This window comes from Macaca nemestrina, chromosome 18 (assembly GCF_043159975.1).
Source record: "Macaca nemestrina isolate mMacNem1 chromosome 18, mMacNem.hap1, whole genome shotgun sequence".
In the NCBI taxonomy this organism is placed as follows: domain Eukaryota; kingdom Metazoa; phylum Chordata; class Mammalia; order Primates; family Cercopithecidae; genus Macaca; species Macaca nemestrina.
The window spans coordinates 10,924,809-10,941,156 of record NC_092142.1 but is presented as its reverse complement, the minus strand read 5'-3'; the positions used below and the strand labels follow the sequence as shown (position 1 = coordinate 10,941,156).

General features: G+C 48.3%; 1 protein-coding gene across 2 annotated transcripts in view; it reads left to right on the top strand.

Annotated features, from left to right (window-relative positions):
* Window positions 1-16,348, top strand: part of LOC105467782 (epithelial membrane protein 2) — a 53,246-nt gene that overhangs the window by 10,429 nt on the left and 26,469 nt on the right. Inside the window, exon 1 of one of the 2 annotated variants that reach the window (XM_011717495.3) lies at window positions 13,496-13,616. The exons of the other annotated variant lie outside the window; for it this stretch is intronic. The gene's annotated coding sequence lies outside the window, so the exon portion shown is untranslated. Of the gene's footprint in view, window positions 1-13,495; window positions 13,617-16,348 lie in introns of those variants that run through there. 2 annotated transcript variants of the gene reach the window in all.

Here is a 16,348-nt window from a genome sequence, read left to right as displayed (position 1 = left end):
GGCCAATGAAGAAACCCTGTTTCTACTAAAAATACAAAAATAAGCTGGGTGTGGTGGCGCATGGCTGTAGTCCCAGCTACTCGGGAGGCTGAGGCAGGAGAATTGCTTGAACTCAAGAGACAGAGGTTACAGTGAGTTGAGATCACGCCACTGCACTTAAGCTCTGGGTGACAGGGCAAGACTCTGTCTCAAAAATAAAATGAAATAAAAATTAGCCAGGTGTTGTGGTGTGCACCTGTAGTCCTAGGTACTCCAGAGGCTAAGGCGGGAGGATCGCTTGAGGCTAGGAATTCAAGGCTACAGTGAGCTGTGATTGTACCACTGCACTCTAGCCTGGGTGACAGAGTGAGACTCTGTCTTTAAAAAAAAAAAAAAAGACTCACATTTTTTCAGGGATGCTTTCTAGCCCTAAGTTAAGTCAGATTTTCTCCTCTGCCATTAGTTCTGATGGTATTTGTTTAAGCCCAGCAAGGGCTGGCAGGCACTGGGACCATCGATTCCTATCCAGTAGTTCACCAGGGCACCCCAGTAACCATCATAATGTATCCCTAGCGTCTCAGCGGACCCAGGGGAGGAGTGGGAGAAGGGAGACCTCGAGCGTTGGGTGAGCATTGAGCTGGAGGCTGCAGGGGCAGGGGGTTTGGAAGCCCTGAGAAGTCACTAGGATCAGGGCAGCTGCTCCCTCTCCCTCCTGCAGTTGGCTCTGTCTGGAGCCACATCAGGCCCGAGTGGCATGATCAGCATCCGTTTATACCAGTGTGACACGGGGTCACATTCTTCCCAGACCAGAGCCTGAGAGAAGCTTAATCATCGACACACCCTGAGTGGGGTCTGCACGCCCGCAAGCATTTGGAAATGACTGCTGTAGCATAGAGGTGATGTTAAACACTGTATTATGCTCGTGTTCATTTCGGTATATTACTTAAATGTCTCTTGGCAAGTGATGCTGATTTTCCATTTACAGTGTAATGCATGTTTAAAAAATGAATCGGGCTGGCTGTGGTGGCTCATGCCTGTAAACCCAGCACTTTGGGAGGTTGAGGTGGGAGGATCACTTGAGCCCAGGAGTTCAAGACCAGCCTGGGAAACCTAGGGAGACCCCCATCTCTACAAAAAATAAAAAAATTATCCAGGTGTGGTGGCATGCATCTGTTGGAGGCTGAGGCAAAAGGATCACATGAGCGCAGGAGGTCAAGGCTGCAGCAAGCTGGGATCATGCCACTGCACTCCAGCCTGGGCAACAGAGTGAGATCCTGTTTTAAAAACAAAAAACGAAACAGAATAAATATTTTAAAAATGAATCAATTTAAGCTTAATGTGTTTTAAGGAAAACTGTGAGTAATGAGTAGAACAGGTGGTGCACCCACAGAAATGGTCACAGTGGGGGCCCACCCAGGTCCCATTTGCTGAATCATGTACCCGTCATCTCCGGCTGTCATGGGTGTGGGCTTCAAATGACTTTCTTCTCGGTTTCACCCAAGAGTATCCCTTAGAAAATCCCTAGCACAGCTGGGCGCGGTGGCTCACGCCTGTGATCCCAGCACTTTGGGGGGCCAAGGTGGGTGGATCACCTGAGGTCAGGAGTTCTAGACCAGCCTAGCCAACATGGTGAAACCCCATCTCTACTAAAAATACAAAAAATTAGCCGGGCGTGGTGGCGGGCACATGTAATCCCAGCTACTCAGGAGGCTGAGGCGGGAGAATTCCTTGAACCCGGGAGACAGAGGTTGCAATGAGCCGAGATTGCGCCACTGTACTCCAGCCTGGGTGACAAGAGTGAAACTCCATCTCAAAAAAAAAAAAAAAAAAAAAAGAAGAAGAAAAGAAAATCCTAGCACAGGAATCCGCACCCCAGCCTTTGCTTCTAGGTAACCGGACCTAAGGCGGTGATGCTTAGGGAATGCGGCTTTAATCCGATCATCCTCTTGGTTTGTGTTGGAGGAACTGTGGCCCAGTGAGCAGGTGCCATTTGCCCCAGGTTACCCTGTGACTCCCTGGCAGGGCCCGTTGGAGGCAACAAAAGCTAAAGGAAGATGCACCAACGACTTTTCTTCACTCCTGGTGTGTTAGTGGGACCAGGTTTACCACTCTAGCAGCAGGGTCTTGGTGTTGGGAAAATAAGTCTGTTCTCTTTCCCAGGAGGCATCGTGAAAAAAGGATTTAGTTCTCTCTCTGGAACCAAGCAATCTGAGAGGCACCTGTGGATACACATGTAAATATATTTTATATATATATGTGTGTATAAGCTATACTTGACCTCAATTCACCAGGAACATGAGGCGGCTGGTGCTTTGAATGTTTTCATTTAAGGGCCAAGGGAAGTGGCTTGCAAACCTTGCTGTTTATTGGAATCACCGGGCATCTTTTAGCATCTATTGGTGGGGACTGTCCCCAGAGGTTCGGATTTAATTGGTTTAGCATAAAGCCCCAATGCTGTGCCCTTCTACTTCCTACAGCCTGATTTCTCTGCAGCCCTGGTATTGCTGTAAATTGATCACGTCTAAGCCTTTGCTGTGTTCTCTGTGTCTATCTTCCTTTATTCCCTAGCTCTGGCCTTCCTGAGGCAAGATGGTGGGGAAGGGTATGACTGTTCCACTCGCAGCTCTGCCACTTACTGGGTGTGTGACCTTTGACAAGGTACCTAACCTTGCTACCCCTCCGTTTTCTCATCTATAAAAGGGGGGTTGCAATGAACTCAAGCAGACAGTATTCTGGTGCAGACTAGCTTGAACTCCTCAATTCTTCCGTTTCCCCTTGCTTTTGTGGTATTTCACGCTGCACACAGCGGGAGTCCATGTACAACCCTGGTAGGATACAAATCAAGAAGAGCTTTGTTTTGCTGTATGAGGGTGTTAGGGCCCTGGCAGTCCTCTTTGGGGAAACCCAAGTCTCTCCACTTTGCCTTTTCCTCAGAAGGTCTTAGGGCTCCTGGAGAACCAGTGTCCCGTCCTGCTAGAGCCCCACTTTGGACTTGACCCTCCACACCTGGCCTTACCTTGAGTTTCCTGGCCCTCCCTGGGCTGTGGACCAAATGCCTGGCTCTCCCACCCTCGTGTGTTCCAGAGCCTGGTCTGAGCCCCTACTCCCCCTGCCTCAAGCATCCTCATTGTGTTTTTACCACAGTTTCCAAGCAGATCATGAGCCACGGAATTATTCATGCTCCCTGCCCTCAGAGGATAGTCAGAGAGCTGGAGGCCGTGGGAAGAGAATGCTACACTGTCATCTCGAGGCTTGAGGCTTCTTGATGAGACCTGGCATGGGGAGGAGAGTGCTCCTGAAAACAGCATTCCTCGCTCCACTGATAATGACTTCAGTATCTGCTGTGGGCCAGGCACTGTGCTGGGCACCAGCACAGAGCAGTGATGAGACAGACATAAATCCCTGCCCTCTAGGAGCTTCCACTCCAGAGAGGCAAGACAGAAAAAAGAAGTGCACAGAGATAAATAAGAAAATAGCATGTAATGTTTAGTGATTCAGGAGCTGAAGGCAGGCAGGTCACATAGACCAGAGAAGTCGGGGAGGCTTCTCTGCCGACTGAGGAGTTGGGGCTGAATGAGGAGAAGAAGTCAGTTACATCAAGATCTAAGAACGTTCCAGAAAGAGAGATCTGCACATGCAAAGGTCCCACTACTCTGAGGGGTGGGAGGTGAGCTTGGTTTGTTGGGAAAAAAGAAGGGGCACTGATTTGAGGCATGAAACCAACCTCACAGTTTTTTTTAGCTCTCTGTGAGGACCCGGGCCCTGTGGTCCATGTCTTTCTGTCCTCCCATAGTGCCTGCAAAGAGCCTTGCATGCTCCGTGTACTCAGCAAACACCCTGATGGACAGGTAGCCACCTGGGAAAATGGGGACACACACGCCCCACCTCTTGGGGCATTCAGAGAAGTGGAGAACTGGCTTCCTGGTTGGAGACCACTGAAGACAGACCTGGAATCAATGGAAGAGAGATCCCTGTTTAATGCTGTCCCAGGCCCTGGAGGGTAGCTGATCAGTTGCTGCTGTGGCGTGGTCTGAGGGTTGAGAGGCTTCCCAGCCCAGACCAGCCCTTTCCAACTCAAGACCCTGGCTCCTGACCCATGGTTTCCACCCTCCCTCCCACAGCAGAGGCAACAGAGACTGTCCTTCTTGCATTAGACCCAGGGGGACAGAGGCCTTTAAATACCAGCTTCCAGTGAACTCAGAATTTCCTGGTTTTTAAAAACTTTGTTTAAGGAGGGTTTTTGTTTTTGTTTTTGTTTTTTTGACAGGGTCTTGCTCTGTTGCCCAGGCTGGAGTACAGTGGCTCAATCATAGCTCACTGCAGCCTCAAAGTCCTGGGTTCATGCAACCCTTCTCCCTCCGCCTCCTGAGTCTCTGGGACTCCAGGTGTGTGCCACCACACCTGACTAATTTTTTGATTTTGTAGAGATGGGATCTTGCTCTGTTGCCTGGGGTGGTCTCAAACTTCTGGCTTCAAGCTATCCCCCCACCTCTGCCTCCCAAAGTGTTGGGATTATAGGTGTGAGCCACTGTACCTGGCCTGTTTAATGAGTTTTTGAAAGCGTACTATTCGTTGTATTTTCGTGTATTCACAGGTACATGCGACTATCACCACAGACAATTTTAGAATATTTTCATCACCTCAAAAAGAAATTGTATACATTTTAGATATCACTTCCCCTTTCTCCTATCCTCCTTCAGTTCTAATCAGCCAAGAATCCACTTTCTGTCTTTTCTTTTCTTTTCTTTTTTTTTTTGAGACGGAGTCTCACTCTGTCACCCAGGCTGGAGTGCAGTGGCGTGATCTCGGCTCACTGCAAGCTCCACCTCCCGGGTTCACACCATTCTCCTGCCTCAGCCTCCCGAGTAGCTCAGACTACAGGCACCCACCACCTCGCCTGGCTAATTTTTTTGTATTTTTAGTAGAGATGGGGTTTCACCGTGTTAGCCAGGATGGTCTCAATCTCCTGACCTCCTGATCTGCCCACCTCAGCCTCCCAAAGTGCTGGGATTACAGGCGTGAGCCACCGCGCCCGGCCGAATCTACTTTCTTTCTATGGTTTTGTCTCTTCTGGACAGTTCATCTAAATAGAATCATAGAATATGTGGCCTTTTGTGCTTGACTTCTTTCACTTAGCATATTTTCTTTTTGTTTGTTTGTTTATGTTTTTTGTGTTTTTTTTTGAGACGGAGAGTCTCACTCTGTCGCCCAGGCCGGAGTGTGGTGGCGCAGTTTTGGCTCACTGCAACCTCTGCCTCCTGGGTTTAAGCGATTCTCCTGCCTCAGCCTCCAGAGTAGCTGGAACTACAGGCACCCGCCACCATACCTGGCTAATTCTTGTGTTTTTAGTGGAGACGGGGTTTCACCATATTGGCCAGGCTGGTCTCAAACTCCTGACCTTGTGATCCACCTGCCTCGGCCTCCCAAAGTGCTGGGATTACAGGTGTGAGCCACCACCCCCAGCCGACTTAGCATAATATTTTCAAGGTTCATCCATGTTGTGGCGTGAATCAGTGCTTTGTTCCTTTTTATGGCTAATACTTCATTGCATGGATGTACATATCCTATTCATCCGTTGACGGATGTGTGAGTTGTTTCCATCTTTTGGCAATTGTGAATAATGCTATAAACGTTCATGTGCAAGCTTTTTGTGGACATCTGTTTTCATTTCTCTTGGGTGTATATCCAGGAGGGAAATTGCTGGGTCACAGGGTGACTCTGTGTTTAATTATTTGAGGACTGACAGACTTTTTCACAGTAGCTGCACCATTTTATCTTCCTACCAGCCGTCTGTGAGGGGTCGACTTCTCTGCTTCCCTAGGTTTTAATTTAAGGCCTGTCCTGATACCTAGCTCACAGGAAGCTTCCAGTGGGGAAATTCTTATAGGTCTAGACCAGGTTCCTAGGGGCCAGGGCTCCTGTGTCTAAGCTAGGCCCTGCCAGAGCTTCTGGGACAGGCTGGGCCCAGGGCAGTGGGCTGGGTGAGGTGGAAGGAAGTGAGGGCACCCGCTTTGTGGCTTCCTGGTTGGAGACCACTGAAGACAGAACTGGAATCAATGGAAGAGAGATCCCTGTTTAATGCTGTTTTCTACACAGTGGGATTCATGATGCTGGGGTGATTTTAGGTGGCTCTGTCATTAAGTGACATTAAATCACTCAGTGGGAAAGCAATTCCCTTTTCAGTTCTCTTTCAGTTCTTCTGATTCCATCAAGGGGGAATCTTAGCTGAGGCTAAGGTGTTTAGTGCCTCTTTAAGTCTAGTTTCCCTTCTTTAACTTAGAGCAGGTCTGCAGCTTAGTTCCTATGGCAGGGAACAGCTTTGAACCAGAATTTGTGAACTTTGGGGGTAGGGGGTATTTATTGTCACAATTAATTTCTATTTATGGCAAGTGATGCTGATTTTCCATTCCCAGGGAGCCAAAAGATTTCTTTTTAAAATACATGTATTTATGTTAGAAAGTGGGTTGATTTAAGGACAGTTATGAAGGAAAATCTTCCAGCTGTACTCGAGAAGGTGGCAGACAAATGACTGAAGTTTGGGAACCCTTGTTCTGGAACTTAGGGTCCAGTAATCAGATGTGGTCTTGGCAATGGTGAGGTCCCCAGTCCCGGGGCATGTTCAGATGGAAACTGGATGCTAGAAAAATAATCCAGGCAGAGGCCGGGGGTGGGGTGTTCTCATGATCACACCAGCGCCTTTCAGCTGAGACTGCATGAGTGCGTGATTCCCATTGTGTTGAGTCGGTTTCCCAATTGCACAGCCGGACAATGTCATTGAGCAGATGCAACATCATCAGAAGCACTCCAGTGGGACGGGCAAGAGGTTGAGAGGTTGCCTTTCTTTCCAGCATGGTCACCTCATAGCCCCCTAGGCGTGCTAGGAGGGAAATGTTACTGTGGGATTCCAAGTTCTTGGGAATGACTTCCCATGGTGCTGGCTCAGCGTCTGCCCTGGTGTCAAATTTTTCATGGTGGTGTCACTTCCTGTTGGATCCCTCCCCACCTCAAGTCCCCAGTTAAGGGGCTCAACCTTCCAGCTCTCAGGTTGGTGAGTCCATATGGCCTGGGTACCCTGAGAGAATGATGCTGTATTAGTCAGTGTTCTGCAGAGAAACCAAAGGGGTGCATATATATTTACAGAGAGAGTTTGTTTTAGGGAATTGGCTCATGGGATTATGGAGGCTGGCAAGTTCAAAATCTGCTGGCCCGCCCTTGACCCCAAGTCTGAAGGTCATTTGCTGACAGAATTCTGTCTTGTTCGGAGGAAGTCAGCCTTTTGTTCTACCAGGCCATCAACTGATTGGATGAGGCCCATCCCGTTAGGGAGGGCAGTCTGCTTGACTCAGAGTTCACTGATTCGAATGTGAATCTCATCCCAGAACACCTTCATAGAAACACCGTGAGCCAGACAAGTTGACTTATTAAGTGAACTATCTGAGATGCTTTTGTTGGACCAGACACATAACATTAAGTAACATAGAATACCTTTCAAATCACTCCCTTTTAAATTCTCTTTCACCTCTTCAAAGAGGAAATCTCAGTTTTGTGCGAATATGTCTTTAAAAGTTCCCAAACATGTGTGACATCCTGTTTTAGCAAAGAAATAGAAACCTAGCCTTGGACTTGGAGCTTTTGAGCAGCAAGAGCTTGGAGCTGGAATTTAATAACAATGTTTTGTTTTCATTGTATTTATTTTTTCCAGCACCTTCTATTTATGGCAGGTGATGCTGACTTTCCATCTCAGTTGTGATATAAGGTTTCCTTTTATAAAAATAAAAGTTTAAAAAGTGAATAAGCTAAGCAGGAATGGCAGATTTGGGGAAACATTGACATAAGAGTCACTGGGACAGTGCCTGAAATGTCCCCGACTTGTCCACATGCTCCGCGCTGCCTGTTTGCATTTCCTTCCCTCCTGGAGGCTGCCCTGGCGGTTTATTTCCATTTGGTGGCTTCCTTTCTGAGAATGGTGGTAGTCAATGGGAGGAGAGAACGCTAGCTTTCTGGGGAAGAAAAAGGCCTGGGGGTGTCTGTTCTATGACAGAGTCATTGACTACAATGCTGGCGATGATTGGTAATGAGGCAGGAGATGGGACTGGGAGGTAGGGCTCACATATCAGACTATCACACTAGCTAAAATAGGGACAGGGCAGAAGTACCTTTTTTTTTTTTTTTTTTTGAGACAAAGTCTCACTTTGTCGCCCAGGCTGGAGTGCAGTGGCACAATCTCGGCTCACTGCAACCTCCACTTCCCAGGTTCAAGCAATTCTCCTGCCTCAGCCTCCCAAATAGCTGGGATTACAGGTGCCTGCCACCACGCCCAGCTAATTTTTGTATTTTTAGGAGAGACAGGGTTTCACCAGGTTGGCCAGGCTGGTCTCAAACTCCTGACCTCAGGTGATCCACCCACCTCAACCTAACAGAGTATTGGGATTACAGGCGTGAGCCACTGCACCTGGCCACCGTAAGACATGTCCATGCAGAAGTGACTGCACGTTTCTATGGCAACTGCCTGATGCCTCATTTTTCCTAGAAATTTATGCATAACCCACCGCCTAATTTGCATATACTTAAAAGTAGTGAACTACCTCCAGGCATACTGCCTATGGGGTAGCCCTGCTCCCCAAGGAGCATTCCCTCTGCTGCTATTGTACACTGCCACTTCAATAAAAGTTGCTAACACCACTGGTTCACTCTTGAATTCTTTCCTGGGTGAAGCCCCAATTTGGGGGCTCGCCTACCCTGTGTCAGTAACACTTCATAGCATTTGCTACATGCCAGATGCTGTTCTGACTACTTTCACTTCATTATCTCCCAACAGTTCAGGGGGTAGGGATACCAATGTCATCCCCACTTTAGAGATAAGAGGAGAAATAGGCACACTGAGTGGTTAAGTTGCTAGTCTACAATCCAGTCAGTCTGGCTTAAGTCTGTGCTCTTACCTCATTTCACTCAAATTACTTCCTGTTCATGTTCTACCCTGTGGCTCCTTCCTATGTTAACTTCCTGGTTAACCAGGTGGGGCCCTGGTTTCCTAGTCTTGAGACTCCTTGGGCCTGGCTGAGTTGTTGACAGTGATGCACAGTCTTTAACTTGCCAGCAAAGATCCATCTATAAAAATGATACATCTTGTCACTTATGAAAGAGGAAAAAGTGGCTGGGTTCATGCCTATAATCCCAGCACTTTGGGAGACCAAGGCGGGTGGATCATTTGAGGTCAGGAGTTTGAGAACAGTTTGGCCAACATGGTATAACCGCATCTCTACTGAAAATACAAAAATTAGCTGGATGTGGTGGTGTATGCCTGTAGTTCCAGCTACTTGGGAGACTGAGGCAGGAAAATCGCTCGAATGCAGGAGACAGAGGTTGCAGTGAGCTGAGATTGTGCCACTGCACTCCAGCCTGGGTGACAGGGTAAGACTCCGTCTCAAAAAAAAAAAAAGGAAAAAGAAAGAGGAAAAACTGTTAAACCAAGAGTGACTGATGGGCCTGGGGATTACTTGAGAGTCACCAAGACAAGATGCTCTGTGAAGGAAAGAATAGTCCTAAACTAATGGGTGTGAGGCTGGGGAACACCTTGTATTTGACACCTGCCTCACCCCGAGCAACGTAATCCATATCAACCTAACTCTCACGCTGACATGCTCTGTGCCTGTAGGTATATCATTAACCCTCTCTGGGCTGCAGTGTGGTTTTACTGGGTGGTGTAATTATAGGAGCTCCTTGGATGACAGCAGCCAGCAGTGAGCTCTTTAATTGACAGGGTCAGGCAGCAGTCATTGGCAGGATGGCAGTTATTAGCTGCTCTGTGAAAGCTGCACAAACTAGCAAACATTTAACAAGTATTTGCTGAGCAACCTTGGGCACTGGGGAAGGTCAGTGAGTCATGGTTTCTGTCCTTGAGGAATTCTGAATCTGATAAAGCGGCATCTCCATTGTATCAGTTAGCTCTTGCTGGGTAACAAACCACCACAGAATGTAATGGCTTAAAATAGAAAACATTGATTTTGTTCATGATTCTGTCGGTGGGGAATTTGGGCTGAGCTCAGCCGGGTGGTTTTTCTGATCTCAGCTGGGCTTATTCATGTGTCTGTGGTTAGCTAGTGGGTCAGCTGGGGGCTGGCTGGTCTAGGGTGTCCTTCACCAAAGTGTCCTTCACTTGTCTGTCTTCCAAGTGGTATCTTACCTTCCAGCAGACCAGCCTGGGCTTGTTCACACAGTTACTGGGCAGAGAGAGAAAAAGAGGACATGCATGAGGCTTATTGAGGCTTTGGCTCAGAATTGGCACAATGTCACACTTCTGCCACCTTTTATTGATTAAAAAAAAAAAATCACAAGGCCAGCTGGTCCTCAGCAGGTGGAGAAATAGATTGCACCTCTTGATGGGAATATTTGATCTGCTAAAATTTTGTTTAAATTTTTTTCAGTTGTGCACATGTGGGCTATTGGTCTGTCTTTCCCTTTCTTGTGTAATGTCTTTGTCTGCTTTTGGAATCAAGGCAATGCTGGCTTCACAGAGTGAGTTGGGGGTGTCCACTTCTCTTCTTTTTATTGAAACAGTTTGTTTAGAATTGGTATTATTCTGCATTAAGTGTTTGGCAGAATTCATCCATGAAGCCATCTGTGCCTGGAGTTTCCTCTATGAGAAGAGACTCCAGGCCCTGGATAAACCTTTTTTTCTCCTTTTATTGCCAGATTTTAAAGAAAGATCTAGCTTTATGTTTTGATTTGTTATTAGCCCTTTAGCTCCTTGAAATCTGACTCCTTTAGTCATTCATTCAACACATATTCACCGAGCACCATCTATAAGGAAGACGTGTTCTAAGTGCTGGGAATACTGTCCTGCAAAAACCTGCCAGGCGCCTGACACTGTAGCAGGCAGATACGTAATATCCAAGTAAACAACTACAGGGTAACATCAGGCCCTGAGAGATACTACAGGGAGAAAAATAAAGGGCTTTAGTTCACTTCTTTAAAATTGTGGTTGCCGAGTCGGCCAATGAGCTAATTCTCCCTCCTTGTCCCATTTTTCTAGTCTTTTCTCTCTTGGCTTCTGGGTCCCACCATGTGCTCTTGGTTGTCCTCCCACCTCTGTGCCCACTCCTCCGTCTCCTTCTCTGGCTTTCTCTCTTCCATCCTTTCTTCTCCCTTAATGCTTTCTCCCTGGGCAGGATTACCAGTGGCTTTGTCTGCCATCTGTGTACCCATGACACCAGCATTCCTGTTTCCAGCCCGTTTTTTCCTGAGTGACAGTCCTGACTATATTTCCAACCACCTGAACACATTTTTACCATGTCACCAATTTCTAAAACCAAATGAACTGTTTCCAACCACCTGAACACATTTCTACCATGTCACCAATTTCTAAAACCAAATGAACTATTTCCTTCATTCTTCAAACATGCTCCTTCTGCTCCTCGTCCCACTGCACATCATGGCACTAGAATCCTTGCCCCGTTCCCCAGCCCATCATCAAGTCCTGTTGCTTCTGCTTCTGGAAGCTCTCTCTGCTCCCTCCCTTCTGCCCGCCCCTCTGTTCCCACCTCATTTGCTACCCTCATCATTTCTCAACAGGGCTGCTGCAACAGCTTCCCCACATTTGCCTCCTGCTACTCCATCCTTCTGACTGTGGAATGGTTTTCTTCTAGAAGTAGATCATGCCTTTCTGCTTACAAAGCTTCCCCAGCCCCCATGGCCTCCAGGATAACATTCGCTCTCTTTTGTGTGGTCTCCAAGGCCCTTAAACTTCTTGCTCAGTGGAGAGTCCTGGTCCATCTTGGGGCCCAGCCCAGCACATGCTCTCCTCCCAAGTGTGCCACTCTGCACCGTGGGGTGCCCCGAACTCCTTGCCTGTGACACCCTCTCCCCACCACTCTGCCCATCGTTAGAGACCCAGCTCAGGTGTCGCTTCTTCCATGAAACTTCTGATGCTGCTCCCACCCCAATACAAGTGTCTCCCATCGCGTGCCATCACGTCATGTCCGTCCGTTTATACACCCTTGCCCTTTAGGGACCCGGAAGTCCCAAGGCATACAGAGCATGCCTTACTCGTGCCCAGTACATACCAGGTGCTCAATAAACGCTGGGTGAATAACTGCTCCATTTTTAAAGAACGGGCAATGGGGCAGTGATCAGAAGGCTGGGATTAGAGCTCTGGCTATGCCACCTGCAAAGTGGATGATGTGAACAAACTCCTTAACTTTGATTTCTCACCCACAAAGTGGATCGTAGTCGTTGCCCATCCTTCTGACAGGACTGTCCCCTCACTGACAGGTGTCTGCCCTGCATGCAGTGGTGGGAAGAGCCGTCAGCCTGGAGGACTTGGGGATGACCTGTGTTCTCTGCCTCCCTTGTCCCCAGTGTGCTTTGCAAAGCATGTTCCCAGGATGTGGGACCTGGAGGAACAACTTAGCAGTGGCCAGCATCTGAAGCTACGTGTGTGGGCCTAGGACTTTGGCTAGATCCCTGATCAGCTCTTAAAGTAACAGGACCCCAAAAGGGAAGGGAAATTCAGATTAAAGTGGGCTACATAATGGTTTGTCTGGTGCCAGGCTGCTTGAGTTGAGATGCCAGCTCCAGCTTTTACTAGCTGTGTGACATTGGGGAAGTTGTCTAACCTCTCTAGGCCTTATTTTCTTTACCTGTAAAACAAGGCTGCTGGGCATGGCGGTTCATGTCTGTAAGCCCAGCACTTTGGGAGGCCGAGGCAGGCAGATCACATGAGGTCAGGAGTTCAAGACCTGCCTGGCCAACATGGTGATACTCTGTCTCTACTAAAAGTACAAAAATTAGCCGGGCATGGTGGCAGGTGCCTGTAATCCCAGCTACTCGGGAGGCTGAGGCAGGAGAATTGCTTGAACCTGGAAGATGAAGGTTACAGTGAGCTGAGATCACACCACGGCACTCCAGCCCAGGCAACACAGCGAGACTCTGTCTCAAAAAATTAAAAATAAAGCAAGGCTAATTAAAACACCTTCATCATAGTGTTTTGGTGAATAATGAATAAATTAATCCAGGCAAAAGGGCTTGGAACTGTGCCTGGGACACACTAGGCAACAAATGTTGGCTATCATTATTGTTGCAATTGTGGTTGTTATTATTCCAAGAGATTGGAAGACCCAGGGCTGCACAGACAGAATGATCCTCAGTGACTTCTACCCTGGGGCACTGCCAAATTCCAGTGTCCCGCCTGTTGCCATTTCCGGAGAGAGCCAAATGCTGACTTTGTGCCCAGAGCTCCAGCCACAGTGAGCATGGAGCTGGGCGGCCCAGGGTAAATGGGCTTCCTCCTTCCCCATAACATCTCAGACGCCTGAATATTCCTGGCTGGCTGGGGTCCAGATACTAGGGCAGAAGGCTGGGCTGACCTCTGCCTTCCTGAAAACAGAGGCCAAAGCCACCGTCCCCTCGGAGTGCTCTGGGCAGTGGGAGGGGCCTGGGTTCTGGCCAGCCTGGGGTTGAACTATCAGCCCCGGAGCAGGCCTGGGAGTCACTGCAGGGTGGCCTGGGTGACTGCTCACTAGCCTGGCCCTCCCCAGGGTTCTGGGCCAGAGCCTTCCTGGCCGTTGGAGCAGGAGCTGTGGGTGGAACACTTTTGAGTTGGGAGATTGCCTCGGACCTCCAGACGCCAAACATCTCAGGTCTGTATGGAAAGGTTCCACACCTCGGGATTGTCCTCTTGCCTACAGTTCCGGGAAAAGGCTCCAACTCAGGCTGGGAATCGGCTGTGGTTTAAATAGTAGGAAGAACTCCCGAGGGTGGGAATGGAGTTGGGCGGACGGAGTGGTCATCTTAACAGCACGTTCTCCCTCCACGGGAAGCCAGCCGGGCTCTCTGACTCTTGTTCCCTGGCACGTAAGGGAGCATGTGCCAAAGTGACTTCCTTTGGCAACAGCAGGCAGGGGCTGGGGCTCACGGGTGGAGATTCGTGTTGTTATGAAGAAGAGGACAGGAGTGGACCCTTACCCTGTCCGTGGGCAGATTTATCCACGAGACCCTCATAGTGACTTTCCACGAGCAAAAGCAAACCAAATGTTGCTTCTGGAAGAGGAAGGGCCAGTGAGCCTCCAGAAGGTTGTTTGTGTTTCTCCACACCCGGAGCTAGACGTGCGACACACACACACACTTTAAGCAAACACTGGACTAAGGCATAAGCAGGACGGCACCTCTACTTAGGAAACATTGAGGATAATTGTCTTTGTTATCTGGGGTCAGGATGGACATTTCTGGGAGCACTATCCTTCTTCCTGTCAAACTATAGAACTTGAAACTCCAGCTGGGCACCGTGACTCATGCCTGTGATCCCAGCACTTTGGGAGGCCAAGGTGGGAGGATGGCTTGAGGCCAGGAGTTTGAGACCAGCCTGGGCAACACAGCAAGACTCCATTTCTACAAAAAATAAAATTAGGCGGGCATGGTGGTGCACAGCTGTAGTCCCAGCTACTGGGGAGGCTAAGGCAGGAGGATCGCTTGAGCCCAAAAGTTCGAGGTTGCCGTGAGCAATGTTTGAGCCACTGCACTGCAGCCTGGGCGAGAGAGAGAGATCCTGTTTAAAAAAAACAAAACAAAAACTTGAAACTCACTGAGCCACAAATGTTCCACTTTGTGTGCGGAATTTCCATAGCACCACCCACACTTCCCAGTGTCTCACCCCTTTCTCCTCCCTCTTGTTCCTCCTCCACAGCCCCACTCTCTCCAGTTCTGATGCCCGGAGGATGCTTGCTGCTTGAAAAACCCATTTGCTCTTCTTTTACCCTGGTTATGGGTTCTTTTTCTGTTAAAAAGAAATTTAAGTCTGAAGTTGTACTTTCCTGTGTTCTGTATTATTTTATGTGATTCTTTTTATGCATATTTTTATGGGTATTTATGGGGAGTATTCAGGTCTTGAATGTGAAGACAGCTTACCATGGTACCTACACTGCATCGAATCAAGGTTGGGGCATCCAGGCCATTTAGTGTCCTCAGTGAGATCCACCTCACCGAGTTTCTGGATACTCAGAAAAAGTGATTCATTTAGAAATTAATTTCGAAAACATAATTGAAACCATTGTACCACATGTGCTTAGTTCCTTTTAGATATCAAGGAAAAATTTTATCCATGATCCAAACCAGTCTCAAAGTTAGATCAATAAAGACAGCAAGTGCTTCAGCTTGGCCAGTGAGCTAACAGAATGAAAAATGCAGCCAACCCTATGCAGCCTAAAGCATGTTTTTTGTTTGTTTGTTTGCTTTCTGGGGTTTTTTTTGAGACGGAGTCTCACTCTGTCACTCAGGCAGCAGTGCAGCAATGGGATCTCGGCTCAATGCAACTTTCACCTCCCGGGTTCAGGCCATTCTCATGCCTCAGCCTCACGAGTAGCTGGGATGATAGGCACCTGCCACCATGCCTGGATAATATTTTTATTTTTAGTAGTGACAGGGTTTCGCCATGTTGGCCAGGCTGGTCTCGAACTCCTGGCCTCAAGCGATCCACCTGCCTTGGCCTCCCAAAGTGCTGGGATTATAGGCATGAGCCACTGCACCCAGCCTAAAGCATGGTTCTTATTCAGGCCCTCTCTTAATTAGCCCAGTCATCCCTCAACCTTAGCGAATGGGCCAGTGCAGAGAGAGGCTACCTTGACACATTCCTCCTGTCTGGTACAGAGCTCAGTGGGCACAGAGATGATTTGACACTGCCTTGCGCCCTCTCTCCTGATCTTAGTTAGGCTGCTGTGTGGTTTTCACTAGGCCCTAAGCATGTGAGTAGGAAAGAGAGTCGTAGAAAAATGCCCTGTATTTGGAACTGGAAAACTAGTGAGTTCCAGTCCTGTGAATTTTGGCAAATCACCCAGAGCCATTAGGAGCCTTGGTTTCTCACCTGTAAAATGGGGATAATGATACCTTGTTCTGCCAGCATCATAAAGTTGACATGAAAACCCCGTGCGGGATGTGTTGTGTAAGCTGAAGCTTGACGTTTAATCATAAAGAGTCTCGTTTTCATGTGGCATGACCCCTATGGGCACCCCTTCCCCAGGGATCTGCCTTATCACCTACTCATCTTGGGGTTATGTTGAACCCCTGTGTCCTGCCCACAGTTAGAAGCAAATTTGCTGTCTTCCCTGAAAAGTGCCACATGTGGATTGCTTGTCCTACTTGTCCTGTGACAGCAGCAGTTGCTGAGGCTGCACCTGGCAGGCAGCAGGGAAAGGCAGAGGCAGGAGAGAGACTGGCTGGAGAATGTGCACTGCAAAGAATCAGGCCAACCACAGGCTTGTAATCAAAACCATACATTTGTTGCATTTGGGGTTCTGCAACAGAAGACTTGAAATTATTAAAAAAAAAAAAATTGGAAGGAACTGAAGCAATATGGAAAATAGGTGGAACCACAGAGAGG